Raw genomic sequence first — 14,276 nt, 5'->3', positions numbered from 1 at the left:
TTTCTCTTTTTATCTCTTTATTAAGGGAGAGAGATTCTTAAAGATAGAAATTGTCCTAATTACTTTATTCTTGATTATAGGAGATGTTCAGTAAAGCTAGTAGCAACGGATCAAGTAATTTAGGGCCACCTTACCTCAGCAGGCATGCTCACAATGCCCTCCCTAATACAGTTGGTTCCCTGCCCCTTCATTTCCCATTTACTGAATCATTCATTCAAGGGCCACTTTCGAGTCCATTTCCTCATTGTAGTCACTTCAGTTCACACTCTCCCTTGGTCATGTCCCTGCAGTGTAGTAATCTGTTTTGAGAACTCTAGAACTCAAAACATTTCTTCATGGTCATTTTTTCTAACTACACCTAAGAGTTATATTTCCTTCTTCAATTTTTTATGAACCTATAGTCTGAACATTCAAGCAGTACTTAATAAATGTTTGTTGCTTGCTTTCCCAATTTGTATGGCTGCAGCTTGCATTTAATTCAATACAATGATCCTCTTGTTGAATACCAGATATGTGCAAGACATTGCTTCAGGTGTTGTGTTATTATGAGCACACCTTTGGAGTGTTCAGAAGGACTCCAATGTCGAAACCAGATGATGCATAAAATTAGACCCCAGAGGGTTTTATCATTAAGAAAATTGTAGCTACTACTGCGAGTTAATCTGTCTGCTGGAGAGTATTACCTTGTCTAAAACTCTACAATAAAGCTTTGTGAGAACAAATTCTACTGTGTTACAGTCAAGAGAGACAGTATTCAATTTGGGCTGATTTCTATCCTTCAACTCAAAAGGAACCTCCTAATCAATCACGTACAGTGATGCTTGAAACAATCATCCATGCTGCTTAGAGTTGACCATCATTTTGAAAAAAAATACGTGCACTAAACTTTGTGAATAAGTCTGTCTAAAACTTTTAGCAAGGTATTATTATGAATAACTATTGATATGACACTCAGGAGAGCAGGAACTTAGTCATTGTTGCTACTTACTCTGTGACACTGACCAATCAGGTGCCTCAAATAGGTGATTGTAAAATTGAAAGTGGACCATAAAGTGGCTTTGGCCTATGCATGCTTTGAAAGTGCAAGTGTCCTTACTAGCTTACTCATGGATAGAAAATCAATGAATAATAATTATATGGATAGTTATCATGGGAAAAGAGAATTTGGTGTTTAAGAATTTGGAAATGTAATTCAGTAGTATTTGAGATTTTCCTATTATCATACATCTTAGCTGTGTGCTCTTAATGTTATGTCATATTTATGACCCTCAGTTTCCTATGTTCTGTATCAGGGTGATAGTACTTACTTCAAAGGAAAGTTGTAATGAGCAATTGAGAAAATGTATGTGTGAAAACTACAAAACACCTGATATTTGGAAATAAGATTCAAAATATGAATACTCTGAAGATAACTAAAAACTAAAGTTCATATTAAAGTATATGTTACTTACATTTCAATATCTTTTCCAAGATCATATGCTTGTAAAAAAATTTACTTTTGCCTTAACCATATCAATAGATATGAGTGACATGCATAGTGGGCTATTGAACTATAACAATTTCAGAAGAGAATTCTGGTGTGATCCTTGTTATTTTTCTGCAAAACTTATTTCAAAATGCACACACACACACATTTGTCTGTAATCCTTAAAATTTAAAACATGCTTAATGGAAAACATTTCCATATTTAACTCTAATTTTGTTTTGTAAATTCACTGTTACAAGATTTATCTATGGTTATATCTGTAACTATTCAGTTCATCCTTTGCAGTACTACACTATATTAGAGTATAGCATTGTATAGAGAGCTGAACACATTGATTCAGTTGCTTTATACCTTTACAAATGCTTGATGTTTTCAGACAAAATTGTTGCTCGCATGATAGGTATTAAACAGCATCAGATGATGCAAATTGAACTGATAACTGTAAGTCTATATTTATATACTTATTTTTCTTTCACATAGAGCTTATCTTTTTGTCCAATCTTAATATTTGTTTTTTATGAATTGTAGGACTATGTCCTAGATGGTAAACCTTGTCCAGTTTATATGTGTTAAACCTTAATTCTTGCAATACTTAAACTGTTTTTCATTATCTTTAAGATACCTTATTATCTAATGGAAATTCTTACTTGCAATTGGATGTATTAATGTTTTCCTTTTTGGTTAATATTTTTATATCTTGCATTCAAAATTATTTCTTATTCAATGATCTGAAAGGCATTCTCATGTTGTATTCTAATTGATTTACAGTTCTGATTTTTATCGTTATGACTCTAATCCAGAGAAAATGGGTTTTTGGGATTGTTGCTAGGAAATTTTATTTTCCATAGGGATAATTAATGATTTGTTATTTCCTTATTTTCCACTTTGCTGAATTTCTGTCTCTTTCAATTTGTATTGAAATATTTATCTTGATACTATCATAGTCATAATTACCATATCTTTAAAACTTGATATTTAGAAAAGCAAATGTTTCTACCTTCTATTCTTTCAGAATAATTAAGCTGTTTTTGAACTTGATTTTTCATGTAAATTTTAGAAACAGTATGTCTAACTCTATGCAAAATACTATTCAGAGTTTGATTGGTACCAAATCAAAAAAATATCAATAACTTACACTGACCTTATGCATGTATACATCAATGTGGGTCAACGACCAAAATATTAAAACTCTAATCCATGAATATGGTATGTCTTTGTATTTTTAGCACTGGAGATTTTTATTTATTTGCACATTTTAAGATCTTTGTTTTTTGTCTGAATATTTGTTCCTTCTCTTGAGACTGAATATATTGTTGTTAATTTAGTAGAATTTAGAAATCAGGTTTTTAGGAAGAGTGTTTTTCTATTTTAGAATGCAAATGCACATTGCATTCATGGGGAAAGTGTCTTCCAATTTAGACTCTTTTTCATGTCTTTCTGCAAAGTTAAAAAAATGTAAACTTTCAGGATGAGGTGCATAGAGTTTGTTATTTAGTTATGACAAATAACACTTTCATTATAAATTTTTCAAGTGCTTGTGGCTGTCATGTAGAAATTCAGCCAATTATAAAATATTAATTATGATTCTAGCAATGTTTATAAATTTTCTTGCTGTTGTTGTTCAGTCACTCAGCGTGTCTGACTCTGCAACCCCATGGACGGTAGCACACCAGGTTTCCCTGTCCTTCAAAATCTTCCAGAGTTTGCTTAGATGCATGTCCATTGAGTCGGTGATGCCATCCAACCATGGCATCCTCTGTCGCCTTCTTCCCTTCCTGCCTTCAATCTTTCCCGGCATCAGGGCCTTTTCAAATGAGTTGGCTCTTCACATCAGGTGGCCAAAGTATTAGAGCTTCAGCATCAGTCTTTCCAATGATATTCAAGGTTGATTTCCTTTAGGATTGACTGGTTTGATCTCTTTGCTGTACAAGGGTCTCTTATAAGTTTTATCCAGCACCACAGTTTGAAAGCATCAATTTTTTAGCACTCACCCTGCTTTATGGTCCAACTATCACATCCATACATGACTACTGGAAAAAACCATAGCTTTTACTATAATGAACCTTTGTCATTAGTGATGACAAAGTGATGACAAAAGCAAAGTGATGTCCTTGCTTTTTAATATGTTGTCTAGATTTGTCATAGCCTTTTTTTCCCAAGGAATAAGTGTCTTTTAATTTAATGGCTGCAGTCACTCTCCACAGTGATTCTGGAGACCAAGAAAATAAAATCTGCCACTATTTCCATTTCTTCCCCATCTATTTGCCATGAAATGGCACCCCACTCCAGTACTCTTGCCTGGAAAATCCCATGGATGGAGGAGCCTGGTAGGCTGTAGTCCATGGGGTCACTAAGAGTCGGACATGACTGAGTGACTTCACTTTCACTTTTCACTTTCATGCACTGGAGAGGGAAATGGCAACCCACTCCAGTGTTCTTGCCTGGAGAATCCCAGGGACGGGGGAGCCTGGTAGGCTGCCGTCTATGGGGTCGCACAGAGTCAGACTTGACTGAAGCGACTTAGCAGCAGCAGCAGCAATGGGACTACATGCCATGATCCTAGTTTTTAGAAAGTTGAGTTTTAACCAGCCTTTTCACTCTCGTCTTTCACTTTCATCAAGAGGCTCCTTAGGTTCTCTTCGCTTTCTGCTTAGGGTGGTGTCTATTGCATATCTGAAGTTATTGATATTTTCCCCTGTAATCTTGATTCCAGCCTGTGATTCATCCAGCCCAGCATTTTGAATGATGTACACATGAAATTTTTTTATGAATTCATTAGTTTATTTTAATTTTTTGTTTCCTATATATACAATTATTTGTTCAAACAATTCTAGGTTTGTTTGCTCCTTTGTAAACCTCTGTTTTATTGCTTATCTTTCTGTGTTAATTAATTCTGCAATAATATTGAATAGAAGTAGTTATAAGCAGGCATATTTACTTCTTTATTTTAGAAGTACTTTAATCCATTCTTTATTTATTATAAAGTATGTCTTGTATGTGTGCATTTGTTCAAGAATATGTGTGTTTTGTCTTGTTTTTGAATGGCAACATGTGTGCGGGTCCTCCTGTGACAAGTCATATGAGAATATTTTCCCTCTTCCTTCATGTGTTCACCTCACTCTTAAATCCATATTTACGTATTGGGAGAATGGCATTGAAACATGTGTAATATCATGTATGAAACGAGTTGCCAGTCCAGGTTCGATGCATGATACTGGATGCTTGGGGCTGGTGCACTGGGACGACTCAGAGGGATGGTGTGGGGAGGGAGGAGGGAGGGGGGTTCAGGATGGGGAGCGTATGTATACCTGTGGCGGATTTGTTTTGATGTTTGGCAAAACTAATACAGTGTTTCAGGTTTAAAAAAAAAAACATAATTATACATATTTTATTTTCCTCTTAATTTTTATGTTCCTATATTACCATACAGCTTACATCAAGTAGGAGGAATCCAGTGAAAAGTAAAATCACTAAGATCTAAGGGTACAAGGCCATGGAGAAGGGAACATCATGTCGACGTGACATGGATAAAAAATGTGCAACTTAAAAGACTGACATCAGATAACCACAGCTGAGGTTTTTGACAAATGATGAACATAATTTGCCCTCAAATGAAAAGTCAGAGTTGCAAGTAAAATAAAACTAGTGATAAGTCAATCATTAATTAAAGTTCCAGAAGCTTGAATTTAACAAGCAGTTAAATGCTTGTTAAACCCAATGGAGTTCAGTCTACATAGGCCAAGTGATGTGAGGAGGTGACATAGCATAGCTTAGTCAGTAAATTAACATATCCTAGCACAGATTATGGTGTTCCAGGAATGATTATTAAGACTTGGAAAATACCTTAGAGGTCATGCGGTCTAACCTCTCATTTAATGGAAGAAACTTTCTTTTGTAGTCACAACTCTCTTAAAATGTTTTTCTCCATTCACTTCTAACTTGGTGGATATAACTAAAGTTATATGCTCTAGCTTCTGGAAACTTAATTTTCAATTACAAGAAAACAGACCATGTGTGGTTCTTACACTTCAAGTAGTTAGCTTCCAACTCTATTTGAAAAATGTCCAAGAAGAAGAATAAAGTTTAAGATTCTTAAAGTTTAATAAATTTTAAGATTCTTCTTAAACTCAAGAAGAGTAAAGAAACAGGAAGGATTGTAGAAAAAAGTAAATGAATTTGGATTGGTGACTGGAGCCAAGAGGACAGCTATGGAGTGTGCAAAGGGTAGGGGAGTTTATTATCCCCAAATCAATGCTCAGTTTACTCATCCTGAGTGATTGCTCTGGTGTGCATCAGGAAAAGAGCATTACACAGAGCTGGGGGAATCATATATCCACGTAAGGTGACATGTGGATTGAACTCAAGCTAAAGACACCTGGTTATGAGAGATAGCCCCTATAAGAGAATATATAAAGAAGATGATTTCATGGACTTCTGAGCTCCAGTTTTTTCATCATTCATTTTCTCATAGGTATGTGTCAACAGTGGATAACCTGTGGGATGGTTTTCTTTATAGACTCCAGTCTTCATCAGTATGAAAAATGTTAACTTTTCCACTTTTGGGGCTCTTTCTCTGGTGTTCTCTATGGTAAATCAATATCTAATATGTTAAAGTCACATTTTCACCCCAGACAATTCTGTAAATATGGTAATAATTTATGAGTTAAATTAAAATGTGAGAAACTGCCAGATTGTTTTTTGAGTGGCTATACTATTTTGTTAGGTGTTTGTGGGGGTTTTGGGTTGACTGCAAATTTCTCAGCAAAGAGAAATTCTGTAGGGTGTTGGAACCGTTCTATATATTTTTGGGGTGGTGATTGTAAGAGTCAATGCATATGCTAAAACACAGAATTGTAGACAAAAATAAATGAACCACACTGCTTACTATGTGTAAATTCATACAAACAAATAAAAAGCATATCAACTTTAAAATAAGATAGCTTTCCAACATTCTTGAGAGAAAAAGCTCTCGAGAATTTTCAAATATATGAAAAATTTTCACTTAAAATTCAGCCATACAATAAATCACTGCCTACTAAGCTATATGTTTCATTTTCTTGCTCTTTTTCTTTTTCACTCTTCTATTTTTAAGGTATGTTTCAAATTCTTTTGCACTTCCTTTAATTTTAATTCTGCATTTAAACACCACTTTTCAGAAATTGCTATTTCCATCATTTCTGAGAAGTTCAGAATTGCTCTATAATTGTGACAATGTTCAATTGATCATTCAAAAATAAATAGGTGTGGCAATTTTTTCACTGAATGCTTCCACATATGGACGATATGGAATTTGGATTAAGGTAATAGGTATTGAAAAGGGGACTCATCATAAAAATATGTTTTTAAATATAAGTTGTCTATTTTAAGGTTCATAGAAGACAATCTGTATTTACAGTTAGGTCATTTTTATTGCAGTGATTATTGTCACATTTTCATCATGCTATAAAAACAGCATGCCACATCCTCCTTGTCCCTTTAGTAATGATTTTAATGCAGTGTGATAAAAACATACGCTGTGTCATATGTTATATGCTATGTATTCCTAATTGGACATCTAAAAATGTTTAATAATGACTGAAGCTGCACTGTGTCTAATATATTATGGAATAAATGTGTCAAAAACCAATGGTATGATCTAAAACTGTATTTTAAAAGAGGCAGATCATACAGCTCAGATGCTGCTGTTTGTGCCTGATTTGGGCAGCAATGGAATTCAAGAAGCAGATGATGAAAATCACACAGTTGGGATATTTTCTCCCTTTAGAAAAAGAGGCTGAATAAAAAATGTTAATCTGATCCTCTGCCATTTTAGTTCACTCTGCTTAAACTGACTTCAAATGGAGTTACATTGATCAAATAGGCTAGTGTCACCATTTGTTGACCAGAGAGCAAGAAAAAGGTTTTCTTAAAAGATCTAATCTGTGAGTGTAAATTGCTGCCACATAAATAATGTCAAGGGAAGAACCTGGCCTATTGGTGTAGCCGTCTACATGAATTCCTGGACTACCCAGATTGGGCAGAAGTCGCATAAGAAAGTCATGTGGGAAGATCATTAAACCAAGGGATGATAGGTGTCACTGTCAGTGAATTTATTAAATTCTTCATAAGATGTTGAAACAAGATAAACATTTTTAGGAACAAACCAGCTATAAAAGATAGATGGAATTAAATACACTTTTATGACAATATTCATCTTCTGTCTGATTTCTAGACAATTGCATCTTCTGATTTGGAACAACTCTCAAAATTTCATTTCTTCATTCATTCATCAAATATGTAGGCAGTCCCTTCTTTGTCTTGGGAATTGTATTAAGCCCTGGAAAGTCACCAGTGACCTAGCAGCATTTCCAACCAAAATTCTTCATTCCAGAAAATGTCTTAATTTCTAGAATATGGCCCTCAAGACTGAGATGTTTCTTTCATATAAATATGGAAATCTATTTGTGTTTTAATATATTCATAAATACATTATAACATTTTTAGGTCACTGAGCCTTTGCTTAAAGCAGAAGATGATTTTTTTCAATTGAATCCTTTTCATAGGGCTTCCAATAGATTGAATTCCAGCCTCTATATTGATTCACTGATATTGACCCTTAAATGACTGCCTATTTTGTTTGTTCTCAAATTGTTTTGATGGGGGAGCAGATAATTGTATTCTTTCTTCCTGTTATCCCATTTCACCACTATTGTGATAATTTCTTATTTGCCCATCTTTATTTCTGACATTCCTTAGTTTCAAACTTGGACATGGTTAAGACCAAATATTTATTAAAACTTGACTCAAACTTCAAGTGAATCAAAGAATCCTACCGGGTGAACACTGGGGCTCCTTCAGTGCTATCTACCTAGGAATAAGTTTCCAACTGACATCATATTTCTCATCATTTTTCCCCTGCTTTGTCAACTAGAATTATAATCACTGAGCATGAGGGAAGGTTCTGGGAATAAATGCTGTCAAATTATTACCTGTTTAACTTCATCTGTTGTCTTTCCATCCCACAAAAATGCAGGGCTAGCCTTCAGATATTTTCATTCACAAATGAGTAAAAGAGAAAAAAAAACTGTACCAATGATATCTTATAGAGTACCTTAATAAGACTTCCCTGGTGGTGCAGTGTATAAGAATCTGCCCGCCAGTGCAGACGACATGGGTTTGATCCTAGGTCCAGGAAGATCCCACGTGCTACAGAGCAGCTAAGCTGGTGCACCACAACTATGGAGACCATGCTCTACAGCTGCAAATACTGAAGTCTGCACGCCCTAGAGCCCACATGTCACAGCCACTGAGCCAGCACGCTGCACCTAGTGAAGCCTGCGTGCCTAGAGCCTGTGCTCTGCAACAGGAGAAACCATTGCAATGAGAAGCCCACGCATTGCAACAAAGAGCAGGTCCTTGCACTCACCACATTTGGAGAAAGCCTGCACAAAAGCAATGAAGATCCAGTGCAGTCAAAGCTAAATAAATAATAATAATAAAACATGAAAAAATAAATAAACATGCATCTGGAAGTTTCACTTGTACTTTAACACGCCTTTATTTTTAAAATTTCATTTCAAGTAATTTTCTGAGAATATTACAGCTCTTCTTTATTATTTTTCCTATAGTTTTAGCATTCTGGTTGGAAAATTTTTACGTAGATCTCATTTACTTCAAATAATATATGCCCCTAATATTCTGACTCCTTAACATCTTAATATCTTAGTGTTAAACATGTCTTTTAATTTTTTTAAATAAAGGGTCAGCTGTTCTCCTGAGGTTAACCTTTTAAATACTCCTCTCTGTATGCTATTTCAGACCCATAACTATAAGGAAGCAAAACAATGAGTGTTTAGGGTTTAATTTTTAATAAAAAAGTTCCCCAAACTCAATTAAATTCTTACTGAATCTTGACTGAAAATGAAATATATTAAACCCCAAGAAGCAGCCTCAAATGTCTAATGCATTGGATAACAAGGATTAGAATGCTGGTTTGGGATCATATGTCTTCGTTTGGTTATTAGACATTAAGAATAGGATTTTCGGAAGCTCTCCTAGATGCATTAGTCCCAGTAAAGTACTTACCAGATAATTCATTATAGTCTTTTTTTTGGGGGGGGAGGGAAGGGTTTGTAATTTAGAAGAATGCAATTAAAACTGAACTTGATAATTAATTCTGAACTGGTGAGAACTAGTTCCAGAGATTATGACTATAATTCTGTGTAGTCATTGATATAAATATTCATGAGGTTTCATTGTTTTATGGTTTTCTCAAGCACACAGCTTATCTGAAGAAGTAAAATTAAAGTACCATTATTTAACATTACAATGCAAATAAGAATCAATGAAGAAAGAACAGTTAATTCAATAGGGAATGTGAATACATGTAGGCCCACGTAGAGACTACATCATATATGTACAAATATAACATCTCTGAACATATAAATTAGAAGATTGGAAAAAGAGGAGAGAAAAAGATATGGGTAAACAATTTTGAAACTTAATCTGGTCAACACTGGGTGAGTGAAATTCATTGAAATCGACTTAACCTACTCCCGAAAATCAATCAACATATAAAACTAATCGTGTGCAGCAGAAGAGAGAATGAGAAAATGGTCTTTCTTATTCTATTTTCATCTTTTACTGAGCCATAATACCGTCATATCTGACCTTGAAGCAGATTCATCTATAACATGAAAATTTTCAAGTAATCGGATAGAATAAACAGGGCATGATGAATGGATGAATGCATGGGTAGAAAGTACAAAGAGAGAAGTAGTCAGAAAGCAACCAGTTAGGACAATTGAAATGGGTGGGAGGATTGGGGGGTGAGAGTAGGGAGTGCAATTTCAGACCATAGTCTTCAATGTGATTCAATTTAATTTAAAAACTCAATCTTAATAGGATTCTTATAATTGTTATTTGTTTATATTCTCAAACTTGATGAAGAAAGGATCAACACAAACAGTATATTCATTGAAAACTTTATACAAATTTGAGGAAGATTTAAGCCTTCTGTACTGGTGTGCTCAGTTCGTTTATTGTTAAGCACCACAAAGTCAAATTCAGTATTATGTGATTAAGCTACATCTGGCTCTGTGCAAGCACTCACCATATTTCTTTAAGTTCAGCAGGTGTTTTGCAAAGAATCTGAAGGATTTTGCACAAAATTAGTGCCTATAATAAAGCAATGCTGATGAAGAGACAGCTTTTTATATCACTGATATATTATAGTTTCTTTCTAATAAATGTCATTGCTAGATATTTCAAAACCTGAAACAGATTTGCTGACTGCACTGTTTTGAAGCATATTTGCTGTGCCTTATTGCTAAGATTTTTTTTTATAGACATACAGTTTAGAAATTTTATTTGACACTGTTGACTACTAAATTAGCAGCTTTTCAACTTTGCAAGACTTCAGTCACACAATTGAGATAAAAGGTAAGATTCATCACTTTTGCATTAATCTTTCCTGGAATCACCCTAAGACAATTTTTGATTTACTAATTGAAGCTTTAATCTGAGAAATAAATAAAAACAAGATTGTTAATTTGCTGTAATTTTTTCCAGGTTCTTCTCTCTCCTGGTCTTTCTCTTTCATACATACATACAACTTATGAAGAGTCAAACTATAAATGCACAGATCTTTTCATTTTTAATTGCCGGCAATTTGATGGTATAAAGCTAAAAGCATTCTTCAGTTGAAAGGCTTATTTGGGGAACCTACTTGGCCTTCAGCTGTTAGCATGCTGCTGTATTCTCTGCGTTGACATATTGTATTCTGGTAATCTTATTGGGGAACTCTGTTCATTTGGTTAGAGCTTTGGGTCAGCGAGTTTCATAAATCACAGGATCAATCCCTGATTTGCTCTTTTTGGTGCGTTCCCAAAAGAGTCAGGTAGCAACCTCAACCACAGATGACTGCTGACATAGGTGTCCTTAACCTGTGAGTACCGGAATCCCATAAACATGTACAGAAACTGACTTCTGGCCAAGTTACTGATAGAGCCCTAACCTATGCCATAAGATGTTAGCATAGAGAGAAATTGGTCCTCTGTTTCCAGCCACAGCCCAAATCCCTCACCTAGAACATGGGTAGCTATTGTTCAGTTGCTAAATCATGTCCTACTCTTTGTGATTCCATGGGCTGCAGCACACCAGGTCTCTGTATCCTCCACTATCTCCCAGAGTTTGCTCAAATTCATATCCATTGAGTCAGTGATGCTATCTAATCATTTCATCCTCTGCCACCTCCTTTTCCTTTTGCTTTCAACCTTTCCTATTCACATCAGGTAGCCAAATATTGAAGCTTCAACTTCAGCATCAGTCCTTCCAATGAATATTAAGGGTTGATTGCCTTTAGGATTGACTGGTTTGATCTCCTTGCAGTCCAAGGAACTCTCAAGAGTCTTCTCTAACACCACAATTTGAAAGCATCAATTCTTTGATTATCAACCTTCTTTATGGTCCACCTATCACATCTATACATGATTACTGGAAAAACCATAGCTTTCACTATACAGAGCTTTGTCGGCAGAGTGACATCTCTGCTTTTTAATACACTGTCAAGGTTTATTATAGCTTTTCTTTCAAGGAGCAAGAGACTTTTAATTTCATGGCTGCAGCTGCATCCACAGGGATTTTGGATATCAAGAAAATAAAATTTTTCACTGCTTCCAGTTTTCCTTTTCTACCTGCCATTAAGTGATGGGACCAGATGCCATGATCTTAGTGTTTTTTAATGTTGAGTTCCAAGCCAGCTTTTTCACTCTGCTCTTTCATTCTCATCAAGAGACTCTTTAGTTCCTCTTCACTTTCTGCCATTAAAGGGGTATCATCTGCATAACTGAGGTTGTTGATATTTTCCCGGCAATCTTGATTCCAGCTTGTGATTCATTTAGCCTGGCATTTCACAAGATGTACTCTGCATAGAAGTTAAATAAGCAGGGTGATGATTGTAATCTTTCCCAATTTTGAGCCAGTCAGCTGTTCCATGTCCGGTTCTAACTGTTGCTTCTTGACCCTGCATACAGGTTTCTCAGGAGACAAGTAAGATGGTCTGGTACTCCCATCTCTTTACAAATTTCCCACAGTTTGCTCTTATCCACACAATCAAAGGCTTTCATGTAGTCAATGAAGCAGAAGTAGATGCTTTTCTGGAATTCCTTTGCTTTCTCCATGATCTAACAAATGTTGGCAATTTGATTTCTGGTTCCTCTGCTTTTTCTAAACTCAGCTGGTACATCTGGAAGTTTTCAGTTCACATACTGCTAAAACCTAGCTTGAAGGATTTTGAGCATAAACTTGCAGGCATGTGAAATAGGTACAGTTGTACGGTAGTTTGAACATTCTTTGGCATCGCCTTTCTTTGGGATTGGAATGAAAACTAACATGGCAGCAGAGTAAAAACACCAAAATCTTATTCAATCATCTTTAAAATCTGGTTCTGTGAGATAGCATGTTTGTAATGAAGAGAGAGAGAAAGAGAAATGTTACAATGTTATTCTAATGACCTTTGTCCAAAAAAATCTATATTCATTCAAAAGCAGTTTCTATGTGCTGATTGTGAACGTGAAGAGGGATAATAAAAATATAATAGTTTTTTTCATAAAGAATATGTCATCTACACAAGTATTAAAGTCATATATGAAAATGTGAAACATACATATGTGGGATGATGAATGCTGACTGACAAATAATCAGTACAGGCAACAGATTTCAATTTTAGAGAAAGAAAAAGTCAAATATTCACACTTGCAGAGGCTGTATACATCAAAAAGTAAGAAGGGATTTGCAATACATTTTGGGCAGAAACAATATTTAAAGCAAAGTCAGGGATCTTCTTAATTCACTGATGAAAGTTGTAGAGGATGATGTGCCCAACAGAGCAATTAGAAAAAGCTGATTAAACTACCGAATAATAACTTTTCAAATGTCCATTGGAATTTTGAGGTTACAAGATGACCTGGTAACCTGAAATCTAAAGTGTAAGTAGCCTTTCTGAAAAGAGATGGGTTATCAAACACATCTGTGTCTGTATACAGGAAGGAGAGGCATCCTGCAAGACATAGTAGGAACAGATGAAAATTAATATGCTATAATTTTAGAGAACTGCCAATGGTCAAGTGTAGGTTAGCATGTTAGTCTAAAATAGCTGGGGCCACCTGACTAAAAGGACCTTGCACTGATCCAAAAATTCAGTCCTGTGAATTTTTGGATTGGTGCAAGTTCCTTTTAATCAGGACCTACAGAAGATAAGGTGCTTCTGTAGGTGCTCACAGGAAAGATTGTGAGCATAAGAGGAAATCAGAAACTCTTTTTATTGGTAAAGGCATACAAAGACCATCAGCTATTCATTTGTGCAGGGATAAACAAAATATGCCTATTTTTTTTCCAGACTCTTCTTTCCTATAAAGCCAAAGTTGAAAGCCACAATGACTATGGCCCACAAGGACCGGAAGGTGAAAGAAAAACGCCACCTCAGGAGAAAATGACAGGAAATCTACATTCATTCAAAACTGGTTTCTAGGTGCTGATAATCTTCTTATCCCCTTGTAACACCTAGTAGAAGCCTCCTACTTCTGGGAGAAGAATAAGAAAATGTTAATAAAGACTAATTCAGATACAAGGCAGTTTTGAGTTACGACAGGGAAAAAAGTTTGTAACTCTGAAAAAGCCTCACCCTAAGCCTCTAGTGCCTAGGACTGCCCTAAGATGGAAGCTGAACCAAAACAACAGAGAATTCCTCCCTCACATGATCATATCCCAGGACAAATAGTATGCACTAGTCCTCTGGAAGCGATATTTGAAT

Source organism: Bubalus kerabau, chromosome 21 (assembly GCF_029407905.1).
Source record: "Bubalus kerabau isolate K-KA32 ecotype Philippines breed swamp buffalo chromosome 21, PCC_UOA_SB_1v2, whole genome shotgun sequence".
Taxonomy (NCBI): Eukaryota; Metazoa; Chordata; class Mammalia; order Artiodactyla; family Bovidae; genus Bubalus; species Bubalus kerabau.
This window is presented reverse-complemented; position numbering follows the sequence as displayed.